Genomic DNA, 15,517 nt, shown 5'->3' with positions numbered 1-15,517 from the left:
AGTTCTATTTCTTTGTCTTATGATCACTGTTCTATCATATACTGTCTGAATGCACAAATACACAGTAAAATGGAACTGGAGACATAAAAAAGTGAACTGCAATAGTTTCAAATCATTAAAACTTTACTCTGAAAATGATTGTTTAGTTTAATTCTAGTATGTCAAGGGCAACAAATTAAAATAAAATAAGATGAAATTTTGACCAGGTGCGGTGACTCATGCCTGTAATCCTAGCACTTTGGGAGGCCAAGGCAGGCGGATCACGAGGTCAAGAGATCAAGACCATCCTGGCTACTAACACGGTGAAACCCCGTCTCTATTAAAAAATACCAAAAAAAAAAAAAAAAAAAAAAATTAACGGCGTGGTGGTGGGTGCCTGTAATCCCAGCTACTGGGGAGGCTGAGAAAAGAGAATGGCGTGAACCTGGAAGGCGGAGCTTGCAGTGAGCTGAGATCACGCCACTGCACTCTGGCCTGGGCAACAAAGCAAGACTCTTTCTCAAAAAAAAAAAAAAAAAAGATAAAATTCCATTGGTGAATTTGGGTGTGTGTGCAGGGTTGGGGAGTAGTGGTGAAAAAAAATATATATATATATATACACATATACTTTTAAAGCATATTTTAATAGGTAGTTGGTATTAAACCTTGTGAACCTTCTATATTTTTTGGAAACAATTCTTTTCATCAAAGAAACTAAATATGAACATAGGTTTAATTATTTTACCGTTAAGTAAGAAAAACTGAAACAACTGAATTATTCCATTTAGTAAGCACTGTCTGTCCACTCTGTGACTCTTCTTCCTTAACCCTATGAAGCCAGACTTTGCAGGTTGATACCCCCAAGAACATCTCCTAATTGTGATTTTTCTCCCACTTCTCTGACTTTGTTTATGCTAGACTGTCTATCTGATCCTCTTAGCTGATGTCTATTCATCTTTGAAGACTCAGCTCTGGTGAGCTATCATCAAATACTATCATTACCTCAGAATTTATCTGATTAAGGTTTGCTCAAATACTTTTCCATTACATCCACTGCTTATTCTGGTCATATAAATTATTACACTATTTTGAAATTCTGATTTACATATCTTTTTCCTTAACCATTTTAGATTATTTGTGTATTCCAGTAACTACTTCCCTGGCACTAACAACACGTTTGTGCAATGAATGTAGAAACTCCAATTATGTACAAAAAATAAAATCAGAAATGCTGAGACAATGTTTTCACTCTTTTCAGGTAATCATGATACCTTGCAGTCATTTCAAATACCAGATGTTAAAAAGTATTGTGTCAGCATAGCTCTCATTTTTCATTTTATTTGGTTTTACTCACAATTTACTCACAGTCAATATTATTTAAGCAAATATCAATCATATCTGACAGAGTTTCCTTAAATATAAATTGAGTTGCCACAAGTTACTTTAAAGGAATAACAAAAATGAGGATATTTAGCTCAGTTCACTTGTGATAGATGGCTTCCTGTCTTTAAGGAGGCAATACAGAGTGCTACAAGTCAAATACGAACAAGCTGCCTGTCTACAACTAAACTCATCTTTGTCTCCGAAGTCTCTCCTAACTTGATCAAAGATATATGCTGATATGGTTTGGTTGTGTCCTCACCCAAATGTCATCTTGAATTGTAGTTTCCCCAATACCCACGAGTCATGGGAAGGACCCATTGTGAGGTAACTGAATAATGGAGGTGGTTACCTCCATGCTGTTCTCGTGATAGTGAGTTCTCACCAGATCTGATGTTTTCACAAGGGGTTTACTGCCCCTCTCCTTCACTCTGCATTTCTCCTTGCTGCTGCCATGTGAGGAAAGACATGTTCGCTTCCCCTTCTGCCATGATTATAAGTGTCCTGAAGCCTCCCGAGTCCTGAGGAACTGTGAGTCAATTAAACCTCTTACATTTATAAATTAACCACTCTTGTGTATTTCCTTACAGCAGCATGAAGATAAACTAATACATATGTCTAGTTACCAAATTAATTCATCAATATTTATGATGGCCTACTCTGTTTCTAAGCTAGGCTGTGAGATACAGGTTAGCTTCATGGAGTTTCATCCTAGAGTACGTCTTTCCATCAGTTTTATACATAGAAGCATGCAAGTCGTTACTTTGTATCTTCTAAATGTGTCTTGATTCTCATCTACCACATTCTCATGATTCTCTTCATTACATCTTCAATACAGGCTGACACCATCTCTGGCCTCCTAAGTAAAGTTCCTGTATACAAATCCAGTCCAACTCCAATTTATTCTCCACACTTCTATGGAAGTGATTAATCTAAAATGCAAATATGATCATGTCACTTCCCTATATAAGGCAGTTTTGCTGTGGAATTGAGCAGATGGGCTGCATGAATAGTTTGATATTTTCACATTTTCCCCCAACTATTTCCTTGGCATTTAATTTCTAAAGTCTATCTAGAATTCTGGCACCACCACTGCAAATACTATTTAGAAAAGGATTCATGTATGCTTTTTAATGTTCTGATGTAAACTCTAAATTATTAAATTCTATTAGTGTTTTATTAATGCTTGTTAAGCAACAACTGTTTTACAATTTCAGTCTTTATCTGTAATTTAGTTTCTGGAAAATGGATTTGGACCAAGCTAAAACAGAGTATAAAAATGTAAGTACAAAAAATATTATTTTCAAAACAGAGACATGTTAAAGATGTATTCTTAAAATAGAGAAAATAATTTCATTGCGGAGGGTACAAACTTGGATATACCAAACAACCACAGGAAGATATGATCTTAGGAAAAAAGAGGGGGGAAAAAACAAGAAAACCTGGAAACTTGACCTCAAATTTACACTCAGATTAGAAACCAGTTTAATATCCAATTATTCAACAAGTATTTAGTGAGCACTGATAATGTACAGTGTAAATGAATATTCTTAGAGCTGAGAATGTACAGCTCCTGCCCTCAAATATTTCACAGGCTAGTGGAGAAGACCAATACATTAGCACTTACCACCCGGTATGCTGGATTCAGTGGTGGAAATTCTTTTCTTGGTGTTCCATTCATGAGACTCTTTACTTAGAATGCCTTCTCTCTTCCCCTCTACATATATGACATGTATCACTTTGCCAGCAGAGAACAAGGTTCATCTCTTCCATGGATTCCCCCTGAATTCTCATTATTCAACCCTATCATGTTCTTAAATCACTTGAACTTCTGGGCATTAATACTGGCATCACCCATTCTGATATGAATATATGGTCTTTAGTTTTGTTTTTTCTTTTAATTAAATTTTTAATTTTTTTAGTTGACAGATAAAATTGTATGTACCTATTTACTGTGTACAACATGATATTCTGAAGTTTACATGAATTGCAGAATTGTTGAACCTAGTCAACTAACATATGCATTACCTGCCAAAGTTGTCATTTTTGTGGTGAGAACATTTTACAACCACTCTCAGAATTTTTCAAGAATCCAATATATCTTCAACCATAGTCATCATGTTGTATAATATATCTCTAGAATTTATTCTTATTATATAACTAAAATTTTGTATCCTTTGACCAACATCTCCTCACATTCCCACCCCACTAACTACCCGAACCCCTGTTAACCATCATTCTACTCTCTACTTCTGTGAAATTGACGTTTTTATAACCCACATATGACAGATCATAAAATATTGTTTTTTCTGTGCTTGGGTAATTTCACTTAACATAATATCTTTCAAGTTCATCCTTGTCATTCTTATTTAAAGGTGATGTCTGATGGAGAAACTCTGTGCTTCATGTTGCACGTGGCATTGGGGACACAAGCAAAAAAGATATATACAGTTCAAGCCTTCATGAAACTGTCGTCTAGCATGAAAGACCGTCATTAAATATCAAAACATAGCTATATGAAATGAGTGCTATGACCCCAGAGTGCGGCAGGACAACATAAAGGTACAACTGACATATTTTTGTTATTACTAGTATGAAAAGCTATAAGAATGACTTTAAATGGCTCCTCCTACCTGGATTTCAATTAAGCAGAGAGTTTGAAAATAATTTTCGTCATCATTACAAACTGAAACTTAGCCTAAAGTCACATTGAACTTTACTAATATGTAGACAAATGATAATTTAAAATTCTTGTGAGTAAAATATTCAAAACAATGAACTCTTTTACAAACATTATAGTGTGTAACCTCTGCTAGAATAGGTCACCATAAATTTTTCTTTTTCTTTTTTTAATAAAAACTTGAAGTTTAAAAATTATCAGTGATTTTTCAGTAAACAACATTCACTGAGAAGCCACTATCCTCTGGACTTTATAGTGATAGGAAGAAATTGAGGTCAGAGTTTCTATACTTTAGCAACAGGTGGGATTTAAAAACAGTAGTGTTTGGTGCCATTATCTCTAATATTTTTTGTGTAAAACTTTCTTAAAAAGACCTCTTAGAATACATTTAATTTTGTCCTATATGTCCAAGGCAGGGAGAAGAGCAAACCTGCTGCTTGAGTCAAATACTTGCATGAGGAACATCAGGTAGGAAGTGTCTACAACCAATTTTCTAACTCCACTTCTATATTTTCCCTATTATTACTATCTTACCCAAACAAATCCAAGAAATTATCCATAAAGAGATTCAAAGGAAGAGTGACAAAAAACAGATCAAGTGGGAAAAAAGAAAGCAGTTATTACCAACCCCTAGAAACTCCCCCACAACTCTTCCTAAAGATAGATACATTATCTCATGTAAGAAAATGTTATGTGATTCAATTCACTCATTTAGGTAATCAGTTACATTAATCCCTATGTATGCCAGATGCTGAGGGCAGGCCTGAAGCATGTGCGCATCCTCAACTAGCTGATAATTTGTTGCCTTTTCAAATCAATATTATTTCATTACTAACTGGGACCACAAAGAAACTGTTTTTTCAGTAATAAAAATTATATATATTTTTATGTTTAAAATATGGGATTTATTATATGAATATCAATTCATAAAAGAACACTTATGAACTAGAAGATAAATATCTTAGGAGGCATAGTAAACTGGTCACATAAATCACTTGGAAAAAAACCTGTGCCAAGCCTTAGTAAGTTTCAGAATTTCAACTGATGATAACTGCTGATTTTGGATAATACTCAGTTCACTGGTCTAGAGATTGATGGTACAGACTATAAAATATAATATGGAGCCACATTAGCCTGTCCCAAATGTACTCAAGAGAAACAGGTCAACAGAGGGAAAAAGGATTTAATTTAGTTGTTATGGGTGTGTGTGTGTATGTGTGTGTGTGTGTATTTACTTTCACTTGAGGTAATGAAGGATTCTAGATGAGGATAGGGCCAATTTTTACTTCTGTGGTTTAATGCTCTGACCACTTATGTAAGTTCTGCCAGCCCCAAAATGTGGCTCTGAAGATAACTTAAAAATTATTGTTATTAGTCAAGTCCCTGCCCTCATAGATATTTAGGTTAACTTCATTAGACTACAGGCTATTGAATAACAAATGGAAGAAATGAAACTGAAAGAAGCTTAAACTACCTCTGGATATTAGATATTGATGTCTCCTTTTGGTTTTAATGTTTAAAAGGTTAACCTAAAAGACAGATTCTACTACTAAATATAAAAATTAATTTTTAACTTTACCAAAAAATCAATTACACTTTTTGAATTTTACTCTTGTTTTAAGATGAGTGGCAATATGAAAAAATAGGTGATAACTCTTTTAAGAATAATTTTCTAAAAGGTAATTTTCTCACTGTATATGTATTTTATACATAAAACATACAGTACACTAAAAGTTGCAGATTGCTAGTAATGACATAGAGAAAAGGGCAGTAGGAAAAATGAATGGTGATGAGGTACGGCATGTGTCGACCGTTCAATTTCTTTAGAGAGGTAGAGCTTGAACAGTGAAATGATGGATGAATTCTGTATAGTGCACTACTCAATAAATATATGAAGGCCACCTTGAGCTGTGAAATCCACTCTCTCTACAAAGTGAAATTATTTTTAGCTGACCCATGCTTGTCACCCTGAATGTGAAACTTGCTGTACCTTACAGTTACATATTCCTTTTTGGAAATTGACTGGTTCTGTGGCAATTGTTCACAAAGTTCTACATACTGAGTCATACTCACCACAAGTACAAATATACCAAAAATGGGACAGACGTTAGATGATGTTTAGTAACTTTTTTCGTTCTTTTCGTACTAATTTCTACTCCTCTATGCATAGCTTGAAAATCTTTTCTCTCCTTGCTCTTGGAGAATCTACCTCTGCTAGGCCCTAGTCATAACCTTTGATAACTTTGAAGATTTTTACTTTAACCTCTCTAGTTTTGTCTCCCATTCTCTCATCTTTTGATTATGCACTACACAATCCCACTGAATCATTTGAGAACTAACAAATACCTCCTGCAGGTGAAAAAAAAAAAAAAAAATGAGTGCGCAAAGCAACAGACCAAAGCAAGGCAGAGGGTAAAGCTAAGACTATTCCATACGTTAATAAATATTTTCCTGTAATGCAAGAGTTGGAGACTTATGTCTATGTCATGTTGTACTGCTCTTCACTAAGCACTGAAGATTGCACAAACTGAAGGTCAAGATTCCTTAATAAATTATAAAATTTATTTGATTTATTTTATTTTATTTTATTTTAGGGTCTTGTTTTGTTGCCCAGTCTAGATTGCAGTGGTGCCATCATATCTCACTGCAAATTTGAATGCCAGGGCTCATGTGATTCTCCTGCCTCAGCTTCCTAAGTGGCTGAGACCACAGGTGTGAGCCACCACACGCAACTAATTTATTATTTTATTTTATTTTGTCTAAATATAGAGTCTCATTATGTTACCCAGGCTGGTCTCGAACTCCTGGGCTCAAGTTTCCTCCTGCCTCATCCTCCCAACTTGCTGAGATTAAAGGGGTGGGCCACTGCACCCAGCCAGAATTAGATCAGGACACACATTGCATTTTTAATGAATTGGACTAACAGAACAGAACATAGGACATCTCAGAAAGAAAGAGAAAATAAGTATGAACTGGGTTGGAAGCAAAACATATTTTTGAATGTGGGTCTCAGTTGAAAAGTTTGGATATTTGACCATACGTATTGGCTCATGCCTGCAATTCCAGTACTTTGGGAGGCTGAGGTAACAGGATGTCTTGAGCTCAGGAGTTCAAGACCAGCCTGGGAAATATAGCAAGGCTCCACTAAAAGTAAAATAAAATAAAATAAAATAAAATAAAATAAAATAAAATAAATTTTAAAAAGAGTTTGAATTTTTATAATTATATCAGGTGCTAAACTATTAATTTCCATACAGTTACAACAACCTAATTCTGCAGAATATGTTAACTTTTTTTGGAAGGATTAACTGAGATCAAATTACATTTTTGGCATGAATTACAGGAACAGAAAAGTAACTGTGAGTTCAATTAAATTATAATTCAAAAGTACAGGCTAATCAGTTCAAACAAAAGTTTGTATAAAAGCAAGGCTATCATTGTTTATTTAGAAATAAATGTATACAGTAGGCTCATATTCTGAAAAGACAGAATAACTTAGCATTGCAAACAGCTAAGTTCAAGGGCAGAATTAACCTATAGCAGGAAAGAAATAATACTCCTTTTATGCATTTTACCAGTTGTGTGGGACAAAATATCTGTTCTTGTGGGAAGAGACATCTGGGGACACGTTTAGGTCTAATTGTTACCCTTTAAAAAAAACCCAGCAGGGCAAGTGGCTCATGCTTGTAATCCCAGCACTTTGGGAGACCAATCCAGGATGATCATTTGAGATAAGGAGTTCAAGACCAGCCTGGGCAACATAGTAAGACCCTGTCTCTAAAAAAAATAAAACGAAATTAGCTGATGTGGTGATGCATGCTTGTGGTACCAACTACTCGGAGGGCTGAGGTAGTAGGATCATTTAAACCTGGGTGGTCCAGGCTGCAGTGAGTCAGGATCACGCCATTGCACTTCAGCCTAAGCAACACTGAGAGAACCTGTGAAAGAAAGAAAGAAAGAAAGAAAGAAAGAAAGAAAGAAAGAAAGAAAGAAAGAAAGAAAGAAAGAAAGAAAGAAAGAAAGAAAGAAAGAAAGAAAGAAAGAAAGAAAGAAAGAAAGAAAGAAAGAAAGAAAGAGAAAGAAAGAAAGAAAGAGAGAGAGAAAGAAAGAGAAAAAAAAGAAAAGAAAAAGAAAAAACTCACAACAAACCTACTTGAAAAATAATCATAACTGTTTGCTTTACAAATGACTGCAGCAGACTTTTTAATCAGGTTAATAATGATTAACTTTAGTATTTAGTAAGTTAAAAAGCCTAGAAAGCCATCTACTTTAGTGCTAAGATTTTTTTTGTTAGAATGAATTACTTCTTTTATTTATTGTATGAATCTCCTTTATGGTTATTGTTGAAGTTATTTGCAAAATTCCATTAGTGTCTGCCTATGGTATAATAGCTATTTTGTTTTTCCAGTGGGATATGTGGGTTTAAGTTGTCAAGGAATTGGGTAGATTTTCAAATATACTAACTCCAGAACACATTAATTTGCTTTCAAAACAAACTTGGAGGTGTTTACCTGTGCCCAAGCAGTTTTGAAAAGTTATTCAAGACAGTGTGAAGTGGTACTTGGGAGTATAATCTGATAGATGTGAGCTGCAAAATCACCACTAAGATTCCCTAACAAAGTAACTTTGGACAAGTTAATGAAAGAAGACTACTTCATTTAATTGATATAAATATTAAATAAGATAATGCAAACCTCTGGCATAATGCCTGGCATAAGTTCATAATTACATTTATTTTTATACAATTTATGAGGCAGAGTTGGAATTTATACCAAGTTGGTTGTTTGATTTATAAATGGAAATTTCAGTCTACTATGCTAATTTGCTATCATCATCATTGCTGTTGTTAGCACTCTGCAAAGCATCTTCCTTGAACTTTCTTCCAAAAGAATACCAGAATTTTTTCTCCTTTATGAACTCTTTAGTACTTATAACCTATGCCACATAATACCATCTAAAATGCTGTATTATTATTACTATTTGTACTTTGCATTTTTCCAGAATAAGATTGTAAAGTCTTCCAGAAAGAGAGAAGAAAACAAAATCATATAATCTCCCTTGGCAGACGTAAATTTACTGTGAAGCTAACAAAGCACAGGCTCCTCCTAAGACCATAAAAAAGAACCATCAATGTGTTCACAAGAATACATGGTTTTATAAAATTTGCAAAAAAAACTAAAAAAAAAAAAAACCTTTTTCTTAATGAAAGCTCCCCAAGTAATAAGTTTTAGCACACACAAAACTTGTATCCATTCTCACCTCTGGACATGAACTCAATGAAAAAGCCCATCTATTTGTAAAGTTGCCTCATACTTGAAAATCTTTGACCCAATGTTCTTAAAGGAATTCAATGACAAGTTCACCAGAGTAGATCTTCAGTCCACAGTACATTCTGACTGACTGCATATTTTCAGCAAAAAGCAAGGTGCACTTTGGTTTATCTATTCTAGAGCATGGTAGAGCAGCTACACTCAAGAGTTGGCAATCAAAATAGCACTGAAGATTTTGCAGGGGTAAAGAAACCACAGACACTGTCACCTTTGGGACAATATTTTTGAAATAAGCATAGATTTGGTTCCAGAAAAATAATATATGGAAAAATGTAGAAAAGTAGTTATTTTTCTTGAAAATAGAGAATACCTTTTTGTGGGGGTTGATAACATTGAATTCTCAAGCATGCCAATTGTAATAACAATAATTTACAAAAACAACAAGAATAAGGCAAAGTGCTTTATAACCATTATCTCTAAACAACTTTGTGTGGCAGGTATTAACATTCTTGTTTCATATATGAGACAATTAACACCTAGAATTAAGTAATTTGCACATGGTTGCACGACTAGTAAAAGACAAGCTAGAAGCTAGTCTAATTTTAACCACTATATCATACAGTATATGATGTATGCCAAAACTGAAAATACTGGCTTTTAAAAGTAGAATTCATCATGAGCTCATTTCTAAGGTTAATTTTCTCAGATACATTTCAATGAAGTCAGACCCAGGCTCCGGAAACTAATGAACTTGGGTATGATGCAATAACTTAAAATGTTTTTTGTTAAGTAATCATTCTTCACAGCAGTTAGTGGATTGCTTACTAAGACAAAAGCACAGATGGGGCACATTTTTTAACTTGTATACTTTCAAGATAACTTAAAAAATGATTTACGACTTAGATTTAAAAACTGTATCTGATATACTACGCTCTGAAAACAATGTGCATTTTTCCTCGCTGTATTTTTTCACTGAGTTGTCACTGTTAATTGGTAGATATACAATCTTGACTATTTCTCAAAAACTCTGAAAAAATGTTTTTTTTTTTTTTGTATTTAGGAGCATAATGCATTTACTATAGGTATGAAAATTATATTTACACCATTAAATTTAAACATCATTTGTGGCAATGCCCTAAATAACAGAGGATAAAGATAAATAAGACACAGCACACTCTCTCAAATAACTTCCAGTCTAACATAATGATTGTCAAATAGAGTGCATATGATAATCATCCTGGATGCTTTTAATATTTGTGAGGGAGCTGTCCCCAGAGAAGATTAGTTATAAAGTTGAACTAGAACCTACAAAACCTAAATTTTAAGTGCTCCTCTGATTCCTAAATGGTTTATCCTATCTTGAGAAACTGATCTAATGAAAAAGACATGTGTACAACTAATTTCCATATAAATGTATATTAAAATAAATATAATAAAGAAAGTTATTTTTCTGTGCCTTATTTTGATTTAAAATAAACAGTATATTCAGTCCCCATTTACAAAGAGAGTTACTAGGACAAAGACATGAGGTATACAGGAAAAGGTCCCCTTCTTTTATCCATGATTATATGGATTAAAGTCATTTTAAAATCATAAAACACAGAAAATTATTTATAGTACTATATACTGCATCCTATACTGCTAACTACAATAAATTGTTCCCAGCTATAGAAGCAGTTTCTCTGCTAAAAGAAAAAAAAAATGGGAGGACAAGCTAGATTTTTATGTATATATATATGTATACAAAAAAGTGTATGTGTGTATACATATTTGTGTATGCATATATAAAAAATATACATAAATATATATTCAAAGATATACATATACAAAAACTGTGTATATGTGTACATACACACACACACAGACACACACATTTCCCTCCTACCTGCATTGTTATTCAGTAGTAATTAATTTCTAGGTTCTATCTAAATGTTTTATGTTAGTGTAGTAGGAGTCTACTGAAATGCTAACATTTCAAATATATTATTGGAAATGAAATCAGTCTATCAATAAAAGAAAATGTGTTACAAATGCACACAATGCAGAGACATATGGCATTTGAATGAATATGAATGCCATTGTGAGAAGTCAACTGTGGATACTCAGTGGGAAATCCTCATGATTTTGTATTTAGTCTTTATCCAATGTGGACTTTACACTTGGCTAAAAGACAGGTTCTTATTTGAGCACAGCTAGAGACTGATTCAAAGTTAGGTTTTTACTATACCCTAATGAAATTCACTGGATTTATATAAGATTTAGTACCTAAACCAAAAGGGATATGAAGAGACATATCAACATTCTAATGTTAAGAAGGAATAGCTTTTGGAGTAAAATCAACAGTTGAAAGCAGTTGACACATCACTAGGTTTAATTATTTCCAACATGTTCCACATATTTCCATCAATTTAATATCATTTCCAACAAGCAAACACTTTTGTTACATTTCACTGATTTTAAATGTCCTATAAAAAGTAAGAGGAAAACAGTGGTTCAATGTACACTTATTTACAGAAAAAGTTTATGATTTGAATATGCTCTTAAGGAAACGAAATTGCAAACAACTTACATTAGAAATCATCTTTTCATGTAGACTTTGGCATGATGGAATATGTATTCACTAAATGGATGAACTAAGGAATCCCTGGATTCATAAACAAATATGTCAACAAAGCATGGGCATTTCATGTGACCGTATTTTCCTCTCTTTGGAGCCATATATATACAGATCTGAATTATATGAACAATATAATTTGGATATGGAAAGTTTTTCTTTTATAACAAAATATATTGCTTTTTTCTTTTATCAGAGTTTAGTGTTTTTGAAAAACAATAGTACAATTGGTAGTTTTCCAGCATTGTTTTTTAATGTTAATTCTTACAAAAATGTCACAAGCATGGTGTATTCAGTAGCATTATTGAGAGCAAAAGCACTGAATGTTTCAAGCTCATATGACTACATGAAAGCCCAAGAGAGCTTCTCTACCTTCAATTACTTATACGTCAGTGATGTCTCTCTCTTTTCCCTCCTACTTTATTCGTGGTCCATTCTATATGACCTAGCACTTGAGGATATAGTTTTATTTAAAGTTTTCTATTTGCTGAGTCTCATATACCCCACACTATTAACCCTCGAAGGGCAGAAACATGAACTTCCCTCACAATTCTCCATCATACCTAACCTCTCCAACTATGCCCAAGCAATTACCAGAACAAAAATAATTATCTCTGATATGTTTCCTGCTTCTGCCTTTTTCATTCCATTTACCCTGAAGTTGTCATAGCATTTCAGTGACAGGAAACAAACAAAAAAAGAAGGCAAGTGAAAATTTACCCATTTAAATGTAAGAGCCTGAGACTAGTTGTTGCCATTTTAAGAGGTGACTGTTGATGAAAACAGTTGATCAGGAGGTAGAACTTCTTGGAGATAAATTTTGATTTCTGGTTATAAACTGTAACATGTGACAGAATGCTGATGGTTCAGATTTCTGCTGGAGTCACTAAGGTGGTATTTTGAGTTCACTGTCAACTTCTCTATTTAAATGACTAAATTAATCTCATTGATGTCTCATAATGTCCTAAATTTTCAAAATGCTGACATTAGTACTAATTGCAGCATCTCTTTTTACAAAATTTTCTGACTTTGTCTTGGATTTGCTATTTGAAATATGAAGTAACTGGGTATGGCAGAGTAATAGTTACTTTAGAAAAAAATAGTAAACAAAGAGAAAAAACCTTTACTGGCTTTAAAAAAAATCTTTTATAAAAAATCTACCAAATAAATCAGAGAGAACCTCTAATTTTCTCTAGACAATGTTAAATTGGCCAACAGGGTCATGAATCATGTTATCCATCTAGGTATAGGTATAGCTAGTGCTCAACAGGAATGACTCATAAAAGGGTAGTTAGCATTTGGTTACATAAATTTAAAACTAATTAGAACCCTTTACAGCTACTACCGAATTCAGTATAATTGTGTAATAAGCTTTTACACCACATTTCTAATGAGTTTATTATTTCTTTTTTTCTTTCTTTTTGAGACGGAGACTTGTTCTGTTGCCCAGGTTGGAGTGCGGTGGCCTGATCTCAGCTCACTGCAAGCTCCGCCTCCCGGGTTTACACCATTCTCCTGCTTCAGCCTCCAGAGTAGCTGGGACTACAGGCGCCCATCACCATGCCTGGCTAATTTTTGTATTTTTAGTAGAGACGGGGTTTCACCATGTTAGCCAGGATTGTCTTGATCTCCTGACCTCGTGATCTGCCTGCCTCAGCCTCCCAAAGTGCTGGGATTGCAGGCATTAGCCACCGCGCCTGGCCTCTAATGAGTTTATTAATATCTTTTCTGAATCTTTTCCAAAGTAGGCATTGAATTCTGAGGAAGGAAGAATAAGAATAGGTTTTAGCCCTTAGTCATTGTCTTGTACTCTTGCTAATTTTACAAGCTGCTGAATCTCCCTGCTTAAATTTTCTCATAGGTAAACTGTAACAATCATACTTCCTCTGCATGCTTCACAGATATATTATGATAATAACATGAGATTCTGTACCTGTAAGCACTTTGAAAACTATAACGCAGTGTGATATACTTTTGTTTTGTTTTGTTTTGTTTTGTTTGAGATGGCATCTTGCTCTGTTGCCCAGGCTAGAGTGCAGTGGGTGATCTCAGCTCACTGCAACCTCCACCTCCTGGGTTCACACCATTCTCCTGCCTCAACTGCCCGAGTAGCTGGGACTACAGGTGCCCACCACCACACGTGGCTAATTTTTTGTATTTTTGTAGAGACAGGGTTTCACCATGTTAGCCAGGATGGTCTCGATCTCCTGACCTCATGATCTGCCTGCCTTGGCCTCCCAAAGTGTGAGCCACTGTGACATACTTTTAAAGTAATAATTCCATTTTGGAGAACAGGAACTTAATAATGATGGCATAAAGCTATATAATCTGTGGGACTTTATACCTTTGTATACAAAAATGCAATCAATTTTGTACTAGTCCATTCTCACACTGCTAATAAAGAACTGCCTGAGACTAGGTAATTTATAAAGAAAAGAGGTTTTAATTGACTCACAGTTCCTCACGGCTAGGGAAGCCTCAGGAAACTTACAATCATGGCAGGGGAAAGCAAACACATCTTTCTTCACATAATGTCAGGAAGAAGAAGAATGAAAGAAGTACAGAGCAAAGGGGGAAAAAGTCCCTTATGAAACCATCAGATCTCATGAGAACTCACTCACTATCATGACAAAAGTACACAAGAACTGCCCCCATGATTCAGTCACCTCCCACTAGGTCCCTCCCCCAACATGTGAAGATTACAATTAGATTACAATTCAGATGAGATTTGGGTAAATACAGAGTCAGACCATATCATTCCAGTCTGACCCTGGCCCCTCCCAAATCTGATGTCCTCACATTTGGAATAGCAATAACACCTTTCCAACAGTCCCCCAAAGTCTTAAGTCAGTCCAGCATTAACCCAAAAGTCCAAGTTCAAAGTCTCATCTGAATTAAGGCAAGTCCCTTCTATCTAAGAGCCTGTAAAATCAAAAGCAAATTAGTTACTTCCTAGATACAATTAGGTTACAGGCATTTGGTAAATATACCAGTTCTAAATGGGAGAAACTAGTCAGAACAAAGGGACTACAGGTCCCATGCAAGTCCAAAATCCAATAGGGCAGTTATTAAAGCTGAAAGTTTCAAAATGATCTGCATTGACTCCATGTCTCACGTCCAGTTTATGCTGATGCAAGGGTTGGATTCCCATATACTTAGGCAGCTCTGTCCCTGAAGATTTGCAGAGTATAGCCACCCCTCCTGGCTGCTTTCATGACTTGGTGTTGAGTGTCCATGGCTTCTCCAGGCCCACAGCTCAAGCTTTCAATGGATCTACCATTCTTTGGTCTGCAGGATGGTGGCCATCTTCTCACAGCTCCACTAGGTAGTACCCCAGTGGATACTCTGTGTGGGGACTCAGATCCCACATTTCCCTTCCATACTTCCCTAACAGAGGTTCTCCATCAGTGCTCAAACCCTGCAACAAACTTCTGCCTGGACAATCAGGCATTTCCACACATCCTCTGAAATCTAGGCAGAGGTTCGCAAACCTCAATTCTTGATTTCTGTGTACCCACAGGTCCAACACAATGTGGAAGCTGCCAAGGTTTGGGACTCAAACCCTCTGAAGTAATGGCCCAGGCTGTACCCTGG

At 35.0% G+C, this 15,517-nt stretch overlaps 1 protein-coding gene and 1 long non-coding RNA gene across 10 annotated transcripts in view; one reads left to right on the top strand and one right to left on the bottom strand.

The window, feature by feature from the left end:
- Positions 1–15,517, bottom strand: part of LOC105475960 (CUB and Sushi multiple domains 3) — a 1,218,758-nt gene that overhangs the window by 193,825 nt on the left and 1,009,416 nt on the right. The gene's annotated exons all lie outside the window — the stretch shown is intronic.
- Positions 1,755–15,517, top strand: part of LOC105475959 (uncharacterized) — a 30,633-nt gene continuing 16,870 nt past the window's right edge. For 2 of the 4 annotated variants that reach the window (XR_011606813.1, XR_011606814.1), the window contains exons 1-4: positions 1,768–1,890; positions 2,595–2,640; positions 3,735–3,921; positions 4,452–4,507. This is a non-coding gene — a long non-coding RNA (uncharacterized lncRNA). Of the gene's footprint in view, positions 1,891–2,594; positions 2,641–3,734; positions 3,922–4,451; positions 4,508–9,040; positions 9,162–15,517 lie in introns of those variants that run through there. The other 2 variants (XR_011606815.1, XR_011606816.1) reach the window with 2 other exon arrangements.

This window comes from Macaca nemestrina, chromosome 8 (genome assembly GCF_043159975.1).
Source record: "Macaca nemestrina isolate mMacNem1 chromosome 8, mMacNem.hap1, whole genome shotgun sequence".
Taxonomy (NCBI): Eukaryota; Metazoa; Chordata; class Mammalia; order Primates; family Cercopithecidae; genus Macaca; species Macaca nemestrina.
This window is presented reverse-complemented; position numbering and strand designations above follow the sequence as displayed.